This window comes from Capricornis sumatraensis, chromosome 11 (assembly GCF_032405125.1).
Source record: "Capricornis sumatraensis isolate serow.1 chromosome 11, serow.2, whole genome shotgun sequence".
In the NCBI taxonomy this organism is placed as follows: Eukaryota; Metazoa; Chordata; class Mammalia; order Artiodactyla; family Bovidae; genus Capricornis; species Capricornis sumatraensis.
The window spans coordinates 60,841,859-60,860,063 of NC_091079.1; positions in this window are offsets into that span (position 1 = coordinate 60,841,859).

Consider the following 18,205-nt stretch of genomic DNA (forward strand, 5'->3'; position numbering starts at 1 on the left):
ACCTAAAGTTTTTAGAGTGTTTTAAACCAATCGTAGTAATACCTTATATTTATTTATTTATTTGTACTCTACGGTGTCATAGGTAGAGTGTGGGGTAGCATGATAAAGTACCTCAGAGGTCTCCAACAAGATATTATGATATTACAAGAAAAGAATATGCTATTTTAAGAATAAGACAAATGAAGGAATATGGCAAAGCAATGCTTTTGAAAGTATATCTAATGACTATCTGAAAATGTCATACCCAGATGAATCACTCACAGGTGATTCAGTATTTGAAATCATTACCACAAGTACATCTAAAATATTACAAAAGATGTTTTATTAAAAGTCTCATCCAATTATATCTTGTTCTACTATTTGTATATCTGTACTGTTTTTTACATCCATGTTATTATCCCTGTTTCATATTATATCATGTCTTAGCTTTATTTTGGGCTTCCCAGGTGAGGTTAGTAGTAAAGAACCTGCCTGCCAATGCAGGAGACACAAGAAAAGTGGGTTCCATCTCTGGGTCAGGAAGATCCCCTGGAGAAGGAAACAGCAGCCCACTCCAGTACTCTTGCCTAAAGAATCTCATGGATAGAGGAGCCTGGCAGGCTACAGTCCACAGGGTCACAAAGAGTTGGACACGACTGAAGCGACTTAGTATGCACACAGCCTTATTTTACAAATACATCAATGGGGGTATAAAATGTTCATTATTCACCTGTTTTCTCAATCCAAATAATTTTGTGTGTGAATTGTTAAAAGTTTTTTCATATAATGAAAATATGGTCCCTAAATGATGGCTGATAATGCCTAAATCTGATTTATTCCTACTGGTCCTCAAAATTTCATCCTCTTCACTCTCATTTTGCATTCATGGCATTTAGAAACTGAAAAATCCCACAGATTTCAAGCATAAGGTATGGATTCTCTGTCTAAGGGATGGAAAATTTCACTATACATATGTCTTGCTTAGCTCAGCTTTTCTTTTTTACCAGAAAGCCACAGACAGAGAAAAAATAAAACTGCTGAACTGGCTTTTACCCGCTGTTGTTCTTAGAATGTCCTCTTCCCATCTTGTTCATACCTAGCACTTTATACAGTATTTCCATATTTTCAGAATTACCGTCATATTTTCAGAAACACCGTCATCAACTTCAGTTGTAATAAAAAGCAGCTTGAATTGCTTGCTTTTCTCTCTCTTGTCTCAGAGACAGATCTTATGTGTGGAAATGTAATAATCTGTTCTCATTCAAAGCCAGTGGTGATCTCCTTTTGTGACCCAGCCTCCAGCATTCTTTCAGTAAAATCACAGTGCTAATCCCATCTTGGCTTTGGGCATATGTTGCCCTCATTTGGCCCCTATAACGTTGTTCAGGATGGATCATTATCTTTCACATTATCCAAAGGATGAAGAGAAGTTAAATCTCCCTCCACTGTAATAGTATCAAAGGCCCCTTTCATTGGCAAGAGTTACCAAAAAAGACATAGTCTCTGCCCTGATAAAACTCTCCAAGGCCCCCAGTCTGAGGGAGGAAGCTTGGGAGCTGTTGTCATTGTATATGAAAAGGAGTGCTCTCATCACCTATAGCCTCCTTGGGGCAGGACAAGACTATTCCTATGTCAGACGCTATACAACGTTCAAATATTTAAATGCAATCTCATCATAATTCTATTCCTCTCTCATGCTGAGATGGTTTCTTTCTGTTCCAAGGACATTATCTCTTGCTTTTCCTTTCTTATGTACTTTTGGGGAAGGGAAAGAAATTTAGGAGAACTGAGGATCTGATTTAGTTGGGGTCTAAGAAAAGAGTAATTATAACAAAAAGTATTTAATGCATAAAATTAATTATGCAGGTTTATAGAGGGAACAGTGAAGCAACTCCAGAGATTGTCAATAGCAAGAAGCCACTACTAATGTAAATGGAAGAGACAAATGGGTGAGACGGTGTAGCAGAAACCCAAGGGATGCTGCCACCTGGGAGAAAGTGGAACCGTGTCACTCCTTTCCACAAGGATCTGGAGCCACTTATGCTCCAGACATGTATGTACACCTGGGACGTTTTATCCCTTTCTTCTCCCTTTCTGCTGCCTTCTGATTTCTGGCTAAAGTGCAAACTTACCATAACCCTTCTCAACAGGGAGCTTGAGATCCACACCTTATGTGAGTCAGCCTTCCTGACACAGAGAGCAGAACAGAACTGGGAAGAATGGGTCTGGGTCAAACCCTAGGCAAGTAGGAGAAATCCTGTCGTTGGGTATTTGTTGGAAGGCAAATGAAAACTCTGAAAAGCTATGATCCTAGCACATACCTCCCCTAGTTTACAATGCTCCCATTTTGTGTTAGCCATTATTGTATTAGAACATGCATGGCTGGTGTTTCTATCAAAAGAGTCTTTTATTACAAAAAATGAAACATATTTTTTTTATTTCTTTGACATGTTGCAATTAAGAACAATATATAATTTACTAATATTAATTTCCCTTCTTAAAAGATAAATTATTCTTTCTCTCCACTTAAAATGGAGTTACTGTGAAAATAATTTTCAACTAAATTAGCTTTCCATTTTATTACCTACTACTTGTAATGAAAACACATCTTCCAGCAGTGATGAAAGCATAATTTCTAATGGTCAGCAAACAGAGTTTTCATTTTTTAATAAATTGGGAAGAGTCAAAAGCAACATCATAACTCTGAGGTAGTTTTATTTCAACTGAATGTATTTTTAGATGGCATGATTCAACAACTTTTGCCCCACTAACAATCACACTTTAACTTTATTATGTTTAATTAATAAATTTAGTAAATGTTTAGTCTAAGAAAAAAATCCATATTTGTGGTGCACTGTTTCTATATTAACTAATTGTATAAAATGTTCTATTTCTACCATCAACATAATCACCAATTTTTACTACTATCTTTTGATGGATTGATACCTCACATAAAGCATTGTAAAATACATACCTAACTTACAAACATGTATTCTAAATAGAACCAGCTTCAATTTCCTATTGCAATTTTTGCGGGATTTTTTGCATATCTATGAAGTTTAAACTTAATATAAAGATTCAATTATTTTGCTAGTAATCTCTTTAATTTTCCCTCTAGACTATAAATTCATTAAATAGAAATAACAATCAAATTGTTTGCTTCTACTTTCACAGAATAAATGAACCATTTTTCCTTTTAGCATGAAAAATCTGTAATATGAGTTCTCTATTATATTCATTCTCCAATATGTTACTCTGTATGTCATACTCCCATATTCTAAACCTAAATTGTTTTTAAACCAATTTGAGGATAGTTAAGGAAGTGTATTATGCTCTATTCTGACAATATCATGGCAGTTAACATTGTAAGTTATAATAGGCAAATATTCTCTGAATAGGCAAATTGTATTCTCTGACCTCAATATGGATCACAATAAACTGTGGAAAATTCTGAAAGAGATGGGAATACCAACCACCTGACCTGCCTCTGAGAAACCTGTATACAGTTCAGGAAGCAACAGTTAGAACTGGACATTGGACAACAGACAGGTTCCAAATAGGAAAAGGAGTATGTCAAGGCTGTATATTGTCATCCTGTTTATTCAACTTATATGCAGAGTACATCATGAGAAATGCTGGGCTGGAGGAAGCACAAGCTGGAATCAAGATTGCAGGGAGAAATATCAATAACCTTAGATATGCAGATGACACGACCCTTATGGCAGAAAGTGAAGAAGAACTAAAGAGCCTCTTGATGAAAGTGAAAGAGGAGAGTAAAAAAGTTGGCTTGAAGCTCAACATTCAGAAAACTAAGATCATGGCATCTGGCCCCATCACTTCATGGCAAATAGATGGGGAAACAGTGGGAACAGTGGCTGACTTTTTTTTTTCTGGGCTCCAAAATCACTACAGATAATGATTGCAGCCATGAAATTAAAAGACGTTTACTCCTTGGAAGGAAAGTTATGACCAACCTAGACATCATATTAAAAAGCAGAGACATTACTTTGTCAACATAGGTCTGTCTAGTCAAGGCTATGGTTTTTCCAGTGGTCATTTATGGATGTGAAAGTTGGACTATAAAAAAAGCTGACCACCAAAGAATTGATGCTTTTGAAGTGTGGTGTTGGAGAACTCTTGAGAGTCCCTTGGACTACAAGGAGATCCAACCAGTCCATCCTAAAGGAGATCAGTCCTGAGTGTTCATTGGTAGGACTGATGTTGAAGCTGAAACTCCAATACTTTGGCCACCTGATGCAAAGAGCTGACTCATTGGAAAAGACCCTGATGCTGGGAAAGATTGAAGGCAGGAGAAGGGGACGACAGAGGATGAGATGGTTGGATGGCATCACTGACTCAATGGACATGGGTTTGGGTGGACTCCGGGAGTTGGTGATGGACAGGGAGGCCTGGCGTGCTTCAGTTCATGGGGTCCCAAAGAGTCAGACACAACTGAGCAACTGAACTGAACTGAACTGACCTCAATGTATGGTAGTTAGGAAGCTGTCTCCCTCCCTTCTTTAGGTCATCATCATTTTCTTATCCCCAATAGGGCCTGTGCTTTTTCACAGAGCTTGTTCATTGTTACCTAACATCCCAGACGCTTTATAATTTTATTGTTACATCTTTGGTAATAACATAAACTTCAGTAATTGATAGGCTTCTCATGGACTTTAAAGAAATGAAATTTAATCTTATTAAAATAGCATACAAAGGTCTTCATGATTCGGCTCCTATCTGCCTCATCTCCACTGTTCTCCTTTCACATTTTTACTAAAACCTTATCAATTTGTATACTGCCTTCAAATATGTCACATTAACTGTATTGATCCTGTGTTCCTTTTACTTGGAATGACTGTGTCTCTACTAATTCTTGTAGGTAACTTCTCATTCTTCAATGCATGTAAATTACCATTTCCTCTGGGAAGTCTTCTCTTTACAGTTAATTCATCCCTCCTTGCACTGCCAGACAGCATATGAAGATTACTCATTCATATATAAAGTTTTCCAGTGAACTGCTTAAAGGTACAGACCATGTGTTTATCATTGTGCCTGCCCTTAATAGGTGCTCAACAAACATTCTTACGAATTAAGAATGAAATTTGCTTTGTAAGCTCCTAAAACATACTTCACTTTAACTTTAAAAAATATACCACAAGTTAGATTTATTTTATAATGGTTTTTCATAAGTCTGATCTTGAAATTTTATTAAATAAGAGGTTACTGTTTCAGTAGTCTAGAAAAAATAAGTGGAATTACAAAGTTTCAGCAATTCAACATTAATGCCTAAGCCAGACGTAAGTTGACAGCCTTGATCCTAAGGAATTTTATGCTGTTTTCCTCAGTTCAGTTCAGTTCAGTCGCTCAGTCGTGTCCGACTTTTTGCAACTCCATGGACTGCAGCACACCAGGCTTCCCTGTCCATCACCAATTCCCGGAGCTTACTCAAACTCATCTCCATCAAGTCAGTAATGCCATCCAACCATCTCACCCTCTGTTGTGCCCTTTTCCTCCCGCCTTCAATCTTTCCCAGCATCAGGGTCTTTTCCAGTGAGTCAACTCTTCACATCAGGTGGCCAAAGTATTGGAGTTTCAGCTTCAGCATCAGTCCTTCCAATGAATATTCAGGACTGATTTCCTTTAGGATTGCCTGGTTGAATCTCCTTCCAGTCCAAGAGACTCTCAAGAGTCTTCTCTAGCATCACAGTTCAGAGGTATCAATTCTTTGGCATTCAGCTTTCTTTACAGTCCAGTTCTCACAGCCATACATGATTACTGGAAAAAACATAGCTTTGACTAGAAGGACCTTTGTTGGCAAAGTAATGTCTCTGCTTTTTAATATGATGTCTAGGTTGGTCATAGATTTTCTTCCAAGGAGCAAGTGTCTTAATTTCATGGCTACAGTCACCATCTGCAGTTATTTTGGAGCCCCCCCAAAATAAATTCTCTCACTGTTTCCACTGTTTCCCCATCTATTTGCCATGAAGTGATGGGACCGGATGCCATGATCTTCGTTTTCTGAATGTTGAGTTTTAAGCCAACTTTTTCACTCTCCTCTTTCACTTTCAAGAGGCTCTTTCTTCACTCTCTGCCGGAAGTGTGGTATCATCTGCATATCTGAGGTTATTGATATTTCTCCCGGCAATCTTGATTTCAGCTTGTGCTTCCTCCAGCCCAGCATTTCTCATGATGTACTCTGCATATGAGTTGAATAAGCAGGGTGACAATATATAGCCTGATGTACTCCTTTTCCTATTTAGAACCAGTCTGTTGTTCCATGTCCAGTTCTAACTGTTGCTTCCTGACCTGCATACAGATTTCTCAAGAAGCAGGTCAGATGATCTGGTATTCCTATCTCTTTAAGAATTTTCCACAGTTTGTTGTGATCCACACAGTCAAAGGCTTTGCCATAATCAATAGAACAGAAGTAGATGTTTTTCTGGAGGGGGGACACACTGCCAACTTACAGGATATTAGTTCCCAGACTAGGGATGAACCCAATGCCCCCTGCAGGGGAAGCACTGAGTCCTAACCACTGGACTGCAAGGGATTTCCCAGCACCATTTTAAAAAGATCTGTAAATAGCCAGTGAAAGCAACAGTTGCTCAGTCATGTCCAACTCTTTGCAGCGCCATAGACTGCAGCCTGTCATGTAGGCTACATATAGGCTCCTCTGTGCATGGAATTCTCCAGGCCAGAATACTAGAGTGGGTAGCTGTTCCTACTCCAGGGGATCTTCCCAACCAGGGATCAAACCCAGGTCTCCCACACTGCAAGCAGATTCTTTACTGTCTGAGTCACCAGGGAGTAAATAGGCAAGGAAACCCTAACCAACTGTCATCTGACATACTGGAATTGTTGAGTTGATGAGAATCCGAGAGACACATAATTCCCTACAAATAATGGAATTTTCATTACTGTGATCACCATCGGCCCTCACTAAATATTCCCTATAGTAGCTATCTCATTCCTTTGTTGGTCATTTTCAGTTGTTAAAGACATTTCTTCCTTAGACATAACCTAATTCTACCTGCTATAAAATCCCACAGCTGTTTGCCCCTCAGCACAAGTACAGCACAGCTACACAGGGGTCAAAATTTTCACCTGATTCTTCACATCTTTGAAGGTAGCTGCCTGCATTCTTGTTTCCAGAGGAATCCTTGGTTTCCAGGATCATTTAGGGACCATCTGTCCCTTTCTTAGACAGATGTAGTTTACAGGTCATCACTATTTTTTGTAAATAATTAGATCATAACTTTTAAACATTTAATCATCAGAGCCTTGGCATCACTGTCCCCCACACCCCAAATCCCACTTAAATTAGCTGCAGAGTATACAGTAAGCAAATTATCATCATAATCACATGATGATAAAATACTAGCAACATGCTAGAAAACCGGAGGAAATTCTTTTAGATAAAATGTCTATGAGACACAAAATGAACATCAGTTCTTAATTCTTTTTGCTTTCTACTTTTTTTGAGGATTTGCAATACAAATCCACTCTCTTGACTTCATGTAAATCTCAAAGAATCACTCACAGGATCTCACTCTCCACTGAGAGAGCTACAGACATGGCCTAAGGTAGGTCCATGAGACTGACTTCCCCAAGAATATGTACTGTAGGCAGCTATGCGGTTTTAAATGGAGGTGACTGATAACCTCCATCTTTCTAATGGCAGCCCTTTAAAAAGAAGACCATGGTAGCAACATCAATGTCTTTCAAACAATGAATAAATAAATAAAATGTGGTATATCTATAAAGTAAAATATTATTCAGTCATGAAAAGGAACAAAATAGTGATGCATGCTAAAACACAGATTAAGCTTGAAAATATTATGCTAACTTAAAGCAGCCAAACACAGAAGACTACATATTGTCTGATTCCATTTATACAAAATGAGCAGAATATGCTGATCCATGAAGTAGAAAGCAGATTAGGGGTTGGCAGGAGTTGGTAGGGAGAAGAAGTAAGGGGAGTAACTGCTTGATGGGTAGGGGTTTCCTTTGGGATGATGTTCTGATGGCTGTTAAATGCCATGAATGCCACAGAGCTGTATACTTTAAAACAGCAAAGTGTGTGTTATATAAGCAAATAAATAATTTTACCACCATAAAAGAATTATCAAGAAAAAACAACCATTAGTTCCTGGTTCTGACATTCCAAACCTCAGACTTGGTTTCTATCTTTATTCAGACCTGGTTGTGTTATTTGATTTTTCTTTCTGTTTCATGATTTAGTCAGTAATCTCTTTTTGTCTATGTTTTCTATCATGAGCTTTTGTTACTTTCCAACAAAAAACAAACTAATCCTCACATCTGTTACTAAGAGTGTGAAGTAGCACAACTTTTGAAGATCAGATTGGCAACATTGTAAAATACATAGTATCCAGTATACATGAGTACACAGTCACTCAGTCATGGCTTACTCTTTGCAATCCTTTGGGCTGTAGCCTCCAGACTCCTCTGTCTATGGGATTTTCCAAGCAAGCTACAGTTAAATGTCTACCAGCAAGAGTGTGAACAAATAAGCTGTGAAAAAGTTTCACAAAAGGATGTTAAAATTTAAGTTAAATGAAGAGCTACATATATCGATCTGTATCAATCTTAAAAACATTGGTGGGAAAACCCACCAATAATTGTATATATAGCATTCACATGAAGTTTGAAAGCACACAAAACTATTGTAGTTTCATTTCTTCATTCATATAGAGAAAAATTTTAAGAACACACGGGAATATGTATCAAATTCAAAGAAGTGACCAGCAGTGACCCCAATAATACCTCCCAGTCCACTTGTTGTCCTCACGTGGGACCTTGTCATTTTCCTCACTGAGTGGAGGGCCTGTGTCCCCTCACCACAATTACGGGTAAAACTTAACCAACGGAGTACTTAGTGACTCCACAGGACTTGTGAAATAAAATATTAGAAGTGTCACATGTTTTTGCCCGTGCTTTGAGTATACCTGCTCTTACAACCCAGTCACCAGCTTGTGAAGAGGCTCATACTATTACTTGGAGGGACATCAGGTCATATAGAGACCCAGCTAAGGTCTCAGCTGACAGCCAGCATCAACCACCAAACATATGAGTGAAGAAATCTTCAAATGATTTCAGACTCTCATAGTCACCCTCAGGCCTCAAATCTTCCCAGCTGAGCTCCAAACATGATGGAACAGAGTTTAGACATCCCCACTGAGGCTTTTCCCAGTTTCTGATACACAGAATCCATAAATACAAAATAGTTGTTGTTCATACCACTAAGTTTAGGTTGGTTTGTTACTTTACAGTAGTAGCTGGAATAGGTCACCACCCTCAAAGAAAATGAGGAATAAGACCCGGAGGAGTCCTATACATTAAGACTTGACAAAAGCGAGCACTAAACACTCAGATATTCTTTGCACTATTCCTTACAGTTTACTTTCTGGTCTTTAAGAATTTTATAAAAAAAATAATAGAAAATAGTATGGATATCCAAGGAACTGTTGTTAACATACTGTTGTTTTAGTTGATAAGTTGTGTCCAACTGTTTTGTGACCCCACGATCTGCAGCCTGCCAAGCCCTTCTGTCCATGGGATTTCCCAGGCAAGAATACTAAAGTGGGTTGCCACTTCCTCCTCCAAGGGATCTTCCTGGCCCAGGGTTCAAAACTGCATCTCCTGCATCTCCTGCATTGGCAGGCAGATTCTTTACCACTGAGCCACCTGGGATGCCCCTGTTAACATATACAAATATTCAAATTTTGATAAAGTAGGTACTAGTATTTCACAAATAATAAAATAATCATAAGCAAAATGGCTGGAGAAAGAAAAGTTTATTTACATGGGAGAAAATCGTGTAATCCACTTTATTCAATCTGCTAAAATAAACTGGAGCTGGAACTATAGAGTGAAATGTGAAATCCTAATGAACATTTTTATAATTAATGGGAAAGTAGATAAAAATCATGTCTCAGGATAGAGGACTTTCTAATAATAAAATCAATAAAAATTACATGAAAGTGAAAATGAAAGTCACTCAGTTGCGTCTGACTCTTTGCGACCCCGTGGACTATACTGTCCATGGAATTCTCCAGGCCAGAATACTGGAGTGAGCAGCCTTTCCCTTTTCCAGGGGATCTTCCCAACCCAGGAATAGAACCCAGGTCTCCCACATTGCAGGCATATTCTTTACCAGTGGAGGCACAAAGGAAGCCCCATAATAGGAATGCATAAATAATTATTTTTTATTCAGGGTGGGAAATATCAGTTAAGAAGTAAACAAGTTATAGTTTTGCTTCAGGTTTTACTGAGAAAACTATCAACTGTATTAACTTTAAAGATTCCTTTTACCTTCTGCATGTTCCCCTCCACATGTCTATATCCATTCCACAGTTTTGCATATTGTAGGTGAAGTGAGACTTGTTGTGTTATATATTAGCATGGACAATATGAATATGCCTAAGACAGAAACAAACATGCATAGTAAGATTCAGGACTATTTCCAGGTTTGAGCCAAAATTTAGCTTTAGCAAAAGAAGTACATCTATTAAATTAATGTTATATGTAACCCTTCATATGGGTGTCATTTATCTGAATTACCCATAAAACTTTATTTGTTTTATTAATTTGTAAAATTATATAGGAATGTATAAGTGTACTATCATATTTACTCATATTTAGGAAATGTGGTAATAAAAATAGTTTGCCAACACCAAAGTAATCACAAGGTAAATTTTTTGACTCCCTTTAAGCATTTCATAAATCACCTAATGTTAGAACGTGAACGTCGCTCAGTCCTGTCTGACTCTTTTGTGACCCCACGGACATACAGTCCATGGAATTCTCCAGGCCACAGTACTGGAGTGGGTAGCCTTTTCTTTCTCCAGGAGATCTTCCCAACCCAGGAATCGAACCCAGTTCTCCCGCATTGCAGGAAGATTCTTTACCAGCTGAGCCACAGTGTTGAACTAAATTTCCTCAAAGCTTCTTTTCTGCTGTTAAGTGCTCGGGCATTCTCTCTCTGTGCACTGGAGGGCAGTAGGACTGTGATTTTTCATCTCCCCTGTTCTTGAAATTTTAGGTTTGAAAGAAGCCTGTCTTTTTTTTTTTTTTTTTTATATTAAGTCTTCCAAATCTAGTTTATATTTTACACTGACTATCCAAAGATTTCTTAGGTATTACACAACAAATGCATTCCAATGTTTCTACCTTCTCTGTACCTTCTGTCCACTTCTATAATAATTTTCCAAGAAAATTCTAGCATCTCTATTAATATGTCATTCAACTCAATGTTCATCTCAGCAAACGATTAAAACAACTCGATATATTTTTGTTGTTGTTTATTCACTAAGTCGTGTCTGGCTCTTTGTGACCCCACTGTAGCATGCCAAACTCCTCCATCCTTGGGATTTTTCGACCAAGAATACTGGAGTGGGTTGCCATTTCTTTCTCCAGGGGATCTTCCTGATCCAGGGATTGAAACTGCAACTCCTGTGTTGGCAGATGTATTCTCTACCACTGAGCCACCTGAGAAGCCCAGATATTCTTACCAAAATATTTAATCTTGAGTTAATGATGAGTAGCCCCATATCAATGAATTTTCCCTATCCAGTCTTATGTTGCACTTTCCCATCAATATCATGAGACTTTCAATATCCATTCTTCTATCTACTCCTCGTTCTCTGCTCACAGATCTTCCAATTTCATTTACTTTTCTTCACGGGTTAATGTTGACTCTATGGCCCATTATCTCTTTTATACGTCAGACCCCTTCGAGTGATTGCTGGGTAAAACAGATCCCAGGCCCTATACGATGCTATTTCACCTTAGTGAAGAAGTGGTATGAGGGGCAAAAATGTATGTTCTGGAATTTTAAAGAGTATATCCAAATAGGTTTATTCACTTGTATATTTTATTTTAGAAAGATTTGAGAATTTTATAAAAAGAATTAGGAAGGTATTTGGGGATAAATCATGAATATGAATCTCTTCTTGCTTGAAAGAGAGAATTCTAACTCTCTGCATCCACTTGAAACTTTTTTTATTTTCAATAGGAGGATAATTGCTTTACAATGTTGTGTTGGGCTCTGCCATACAACATGAATCACCATAGGTACATATATGTCCACACCATCCTGAACCTCCCTCTCACTGCCTACCTCATTCAAACCCTCTAAGTGATCACAGAGCATCAGGTTGAGCTCCTTATGTTATACAACAACTTCCCACTTAAATATTTTTATTTGGGGTCAGAAGGAAAATGACTGCCTCTTTCACTGTTTCACCTTTCATTGTTAAGTTTTCAACAATTCCTTCAAAATGCCTGCAGGAACTTGTGGAAAGGGAGGTCCAAGTTTTGCATATTTTTGGTGGGGGTGTGAGAAGCTGAAGAGCCAAGATGGCAGCCCTGCCCCCTCATCACCCATGTCATATCTGTCATTAATTCTTTTTTTCAGAGGAGCTCTTATCCACCCCTTCTTTTGCTTTGTCACAGCCACATGCCAAACAGAAATCCTGATCACCCCCATTTCTCCACTCCTATTTCCAGCTCTTCTCTCACACTTTCCTGTTGAAAACTATTTTTGAAGACTTTCTATATGCTACACTGGAAAAAAAAATCTAGATTCTTTAGCTTAGTTTCAAAAACTTGTCATTAGTTGTCCTCATGTTACCTTCTACCATCCATTTTGTGAATCCTCCACTCTAGTCAATAAGCCAGTGACTCTTCACTGTGTTCTCTAAAACACAGGTTACTAATACACTCAGAGCATGGACTTGCTGAAGTATTTTAGCTATGAAACTAGACTTTTAAAAGACATAAGAATAAAAGGTAAAATCTAAAGATGCCACGTGACTGAAAGAACAATTCAGCATGTGAAAAGCTGGAGTAGAGTCATCAGTCAACTATGAGTCCTGTTGGAACCATCTAAGCAGACACAAATATTCAGTAATTGTTTGTAAACCTAGGGGAGAACAGTCATCATCTTGAATCTGTTCTTTCCTAGTGGGAAAAAAAATGTTTTTCCTTTAAAAGTGACAAATAAAATACCAACTTGGGCCATCTGGTATCTGGACAGAATCAATTTCAAATACTAATCAAGCTCAATTCAGCCTGGACCATTAATACAGATGGGCTTATTGCCCAAGAGTTATAGTCTCAGGAACCAAATGAAAATGGGACTCATTCAGTATTACAAGTGGACCAAGTTTTGAAAATATGCTACTAAGAGTTATTCAAATAAAACGCTTTAATAGTAAGCATATGGTTTTATTTACTATTACTCTTTCATCCCTAAATAATTATATTCAATATTCATTTTGAAATTGGTATGAAGCCATGACAAAGAGGCCTAAGTATTTGGCAGCACAAAGCTGCACAATTTATCAATATTTGGTAAAGCAGGAACAGCATTTATAAAGACCAGATGGTCTTTGCTTATGAAATTTTAAGTAATGGATATCATTTACACATGAGCCATGGGGTAAAAAAGAGGGGTATAAAGGATTCTTTACAAGTATAACGGGAGACTACGTTTTCAGTCCCTCCTCTGTGTCTTATTTACCAGGTCATAAATAATCTTCAGCTGCTTTTATGTGAGACTCAAACAAGACTAGATCATGAAAACTACTACGAAAGTAAAGATTATAAAACTGCAGCAGCTATTAGAGATTATCTGATCTTCTGGTTTTACAGTTTATAAAACTGAGGTTCAGAACATTTAAATGATTGAATTGCTCAATCCAGCAGGTAGATGGAGCCAAACCAGGCTACATCATACTTCCTCTTTAAATAGACAATTACTGGTTAGCATATTATTAGTATTCACTGAGTAGTAAGTGATTAGGCATGAGACCAAAGATATATGCACAAAAAACATATACACAATAGACTTAGGACAAAGAGGAAACAAGAAGGAAAAAAAAAAAAGGTAGAAAAGGGATCACTGGGACTTCCCTGGTGGCTCAGTGGTGAGGAATCCACCTACCAGTGCAGGGGATATGGGTTTGATCCCTGGTCCAGGAAGCTTCCACATGAGGTAGAGCAATTAAGCCTGTGAGCCACAAGTACTGAGCCCACGTGCCATAGAGCCCATGATCCTCAAGAAGAGAAGCCACCACACTGAGAAGCCCGTGAACTAAAGAGTAGGCCCTGCTGACGGCAACTAGAGAAAGCCCACATGCAGCAACAAAGACCCAGTGCAGCCAAAAATAAAGAAACAAATGCCTTTTTAAATTCATTTTAAAAAAAAAAAAAGGGATCACCATTTTAGCAGGAGAGTAGCTGGAGTGATGGCAATAAGGAAATGTTGCTCTTGGTTGCTTAAATTGTCTACTTTTCCAGCCAAATGCTCAGAAAGTCAGGCAAAGCTATCAAAAGTAACTCTAACTGTCTATTACATTTAGGACTAAATTTAATATTGGCAATGATTTAAATTATTCATGCACAAATGTGAATAGCTATGTGTGTTTTATTTGTTAGAATACTGAAAATTATATAAACATTTATCTAAAATTACAATAAAATTCTATTTAGGATTTTGAATATCAGAGCCAACTCGCACAACTCTCTGAAGAATACATTTGAAAATAATTCATCTAAATATTATTCACAATCTGATTCTTCATGCAATTAAAAATTCTAAGCTACTACAAATAAATTAATTTTGCTTTGAATTCCTAGAGGAAAAATGTAAACTTGACTGAACATGTTTAATACCATGTTTTAATAAAAAACAAAAGCTCTCATTTAAGTCACTAATACAAATATGACATGCAGATGTTTATTCACTTCCAAATCAAGATATAATAAGAATAAACCAAATTTAATTCTGAGACTGAAGTATTATATTAGATATCCGGTACATATATGCAATGTACCTACTACAATGAATGGAAGATTATAGGCTAGTAATGTAGAGCAAGTAATAAATCTAAATACAAAGCTAATATACTCCTCCCCTACTTTAAATAGATGCATAAAATTATATCATTTCTCTGTTTTAATTAGTAAAGTGATTATTGAAATATTGTTGATTTCCACACAAAGATGCCTGAGGAAAGACATCTTTATTCTTTTAATTTATGCCAACTAAAAGCAATTAAAGAGGATAATAACAAGATACTTCTTTTTTAAATCAAACTAAAAGACAGTCCTAACCCTACAGCATAATCTATGAATAATAGCTGCTAAATGAAATGCAACTAATTCCAGATTGAGAGAGGATGCCAAGAATATATGCAAATCTCAGCTGAATTCACTTGAAGGATAGACTTGTCTGAAATTGGAAGACACAGACCTAGACCTTTAATTACTGTAACCACTATTTGAGCAGGAGAGTGTACTTAAGAGATGGGAAACACATGCTATTTCAACTCAATCAGTGTTTAAGACTGCTATACCTAGTTGAAAACTACTGGAGAGTACATGGAATTATAACTTGGATTGATGTGGAATAGTGAGCTTCTAGTGATAGGAGCAGGCCATGGGAGAATTTCTGAAACATTTTTTCCATAACAGAGTTGCTTAAAAAGAAAGGGACTTGCAGGTTTAAAAGGGAAGAAACTAGAAGACCTGTCAGCATTGTAAGCAGAAAAAAGAATAGAAATCCAGAAGGAAAAAATGTTTCAGGAACTCAGATTGGTAATTATTAATTAATCTCTATTTAATGAAAATAAACTCCAAATCAGCCCATAAAAATTATAAAGGGGACCTCTAGCCCATCTCAACTCAAGAGTGAAAGTGGGGAAAGAGGTTCAAGATGGTGACATAGGAAGAACTTGAACTCATCCTTTCCCACAGACACTACAAATACACAACTACTTATAGAATAATGTCTTCTGAAGAAACTTGAAAACTGAATGAACAGAGAAAGCCTCCACAGCAAAGGATAGAAAGGAGAAGCTGAGATACAGTCTCACCAGAAACCCCTTCCCCCCAAGCAAAAAACAAACATTTCAGCCCCAGAAACTTAATCAAGAGATCTCAAAATACAGAAATTTTCTCTGAGGAGCAAGAGGTTTGTGCTCCATATTAGGGTCCCCAACCCTTGGATCCTTCAAAGGAGAGATGAGAACCCTAAATTCTCATCTCTGAAAACCAGTGGGGACTGTGTTCAAGAAAAACATGAAACTCTAGGGACCAAAAAATTGAGGCTTAAAAGCTCACACACAGGCACACTTGCCCTGGGACCCATCAAAGAACCATCAGTTTGAAAAGCACTTATTCCATAGGTGAAGGAAACTAACTTATTATTCTTGAAGTACCTACCTGTGAGGCAGGAAACTGTTGGTACCCTCTCCAGGGATAGAGATACAGGCAGATACAATTTTTGCAATCAGTCTATGCAGCTAAGACCAGTGCTGTCATTGTGATAAATCAGTCAGTCGTGTCTGACTCTTTGCAGCCCCATGGACTGTAGCTCACCGGGTTCTTCTGTCCATGGTATTTTCCAGGCAAGATTACTGGAGCAGGCTACCATTTCTTACTCCAGCAGATCTTCCTGACCCAGGAATCAAACTCGAATCTCTTGTGTCCCCTGCTTTGGTAGGTGCATTCTTTAACATAAGCACCACCTGGGGAGCCCAAAGACCAGTGCTAACAGGTGTCATTTTTGAATTTTATTTCTAACCTGATAGAATCAATGGGCACATCTTGCTAGCCCACTCCTATGCTACAGGTATACACCCTAGCCAGGCCAAAGGCCTGCTCACCATCATGACCACAGATATGCATGCTCAGTTTGGTTAGACAAAGATTCTCTCTGCCCCTGCATTGTGGCCAGTGTCCCACCATAGGAGATAAGTGCATGCATCCCATCATGGAATACCTCTTGAGTGCCTAGCTCTAGTGGCCACGTGGAATTGCACTTCTGAACCCACAGGACATCTATACAAGGCCACTCCTCCAAGACTAGGACAGGGGTTTGATTTGCCTAATACATAGAAACAGAGAGTAAGGCAAAATGGTGAGACTGAGGAGTATGTTCCAAATGAAAGCACTAGACAAAACCCCAGAAAAAGACCTTAATGAAATGGAGATACGCAATCTACCTGATAGAGTTAAAGTAATGGTCATAAAGATGGTCACCAAACTTGGAACAAGAATGGACGGTCATAGTAAGGCCTTCAACAAAGAAAGAGAAAAAATAAGAAAGCACCAAACAGAAGTTATAGAACAGATGAATACAATTACTGAGCTGAAAAATATACCATAGGGTTCAACAGCAGAGAAGATGAAGCAGAAGAATTGGACCTACAAGCTAGAAGATAAAGCAACAGAACTCAATCAAATAAAGCAACAGAAAGAAAAAGTGAGATTTAAAAAGGTAAAGATACTTAAGGGAACTTTGGGATAGTATCAAGCAGAATAATGTTTACATTATAGGAGTCTCAGGAGGAGAAGAAGAAAGAGAAATCACCAAAAATTATTTCAAAAAATAATGGCTGAAAACTTCCCTGATCTGGAGAGGAAAATGGGCATCTAGGTTCAGGAAAGCCAGAGAGTTTTAAATGAAATAAACCCAGAGAGATCCACACTAAGATATAGTTTATTCAAATTCATAAAAATTAAAGGTAAAAAGAGAATCTTAAAGACAGTAAAGGGAAAAAAACCTCATTACATACAAGGGAAACCTCATAGGGATTTTGGTAGATAGTTCATCAGAAACTTTACAGGCCAAAAGACAGTGGCATGATGTATTCAAAGTGATAAAAGGAAAAAGCTATGAAAAGAATCCTCTACCCAGCCAAGTTATCATTCAGAATTGAAGGAGAAATTGAGTTTTAAGATAAGCCAAAGGAGTTCATCACCACTAAACAAGCCTTAGAAAAATATTTTTTTTAATTCTATGATTTAAATCACTGCAATACTTATTGGACCTGTCTCCTTAAGCAAAGAAAATAAAAGCAAAAATAAACAAATGGGGCCTAATTAAACTTAAAAGCTTTCACACAACAAGGGAAACCATCAACAACAACCAAAAAAGACAACCTACTTAATGGGAGTAAAGATTTTCAAATGATATGATTGATAAGAGATTAATCTCTAAAATATATAAACAGCTCATACAGCTAAACATCAAAAAAACAAACAACTCAATTAAAAAGTGGCAGAAGACCTTCATAGACATTTTCCAAAGAGAAAATGCAGATTGCCAGCAGACACACGAAAAGACACTTAACTTCATTAATAGTCAGCAAAAAGCAAATCAAAACCATAATGAGGTATCACCCAACCTGTCAGAATG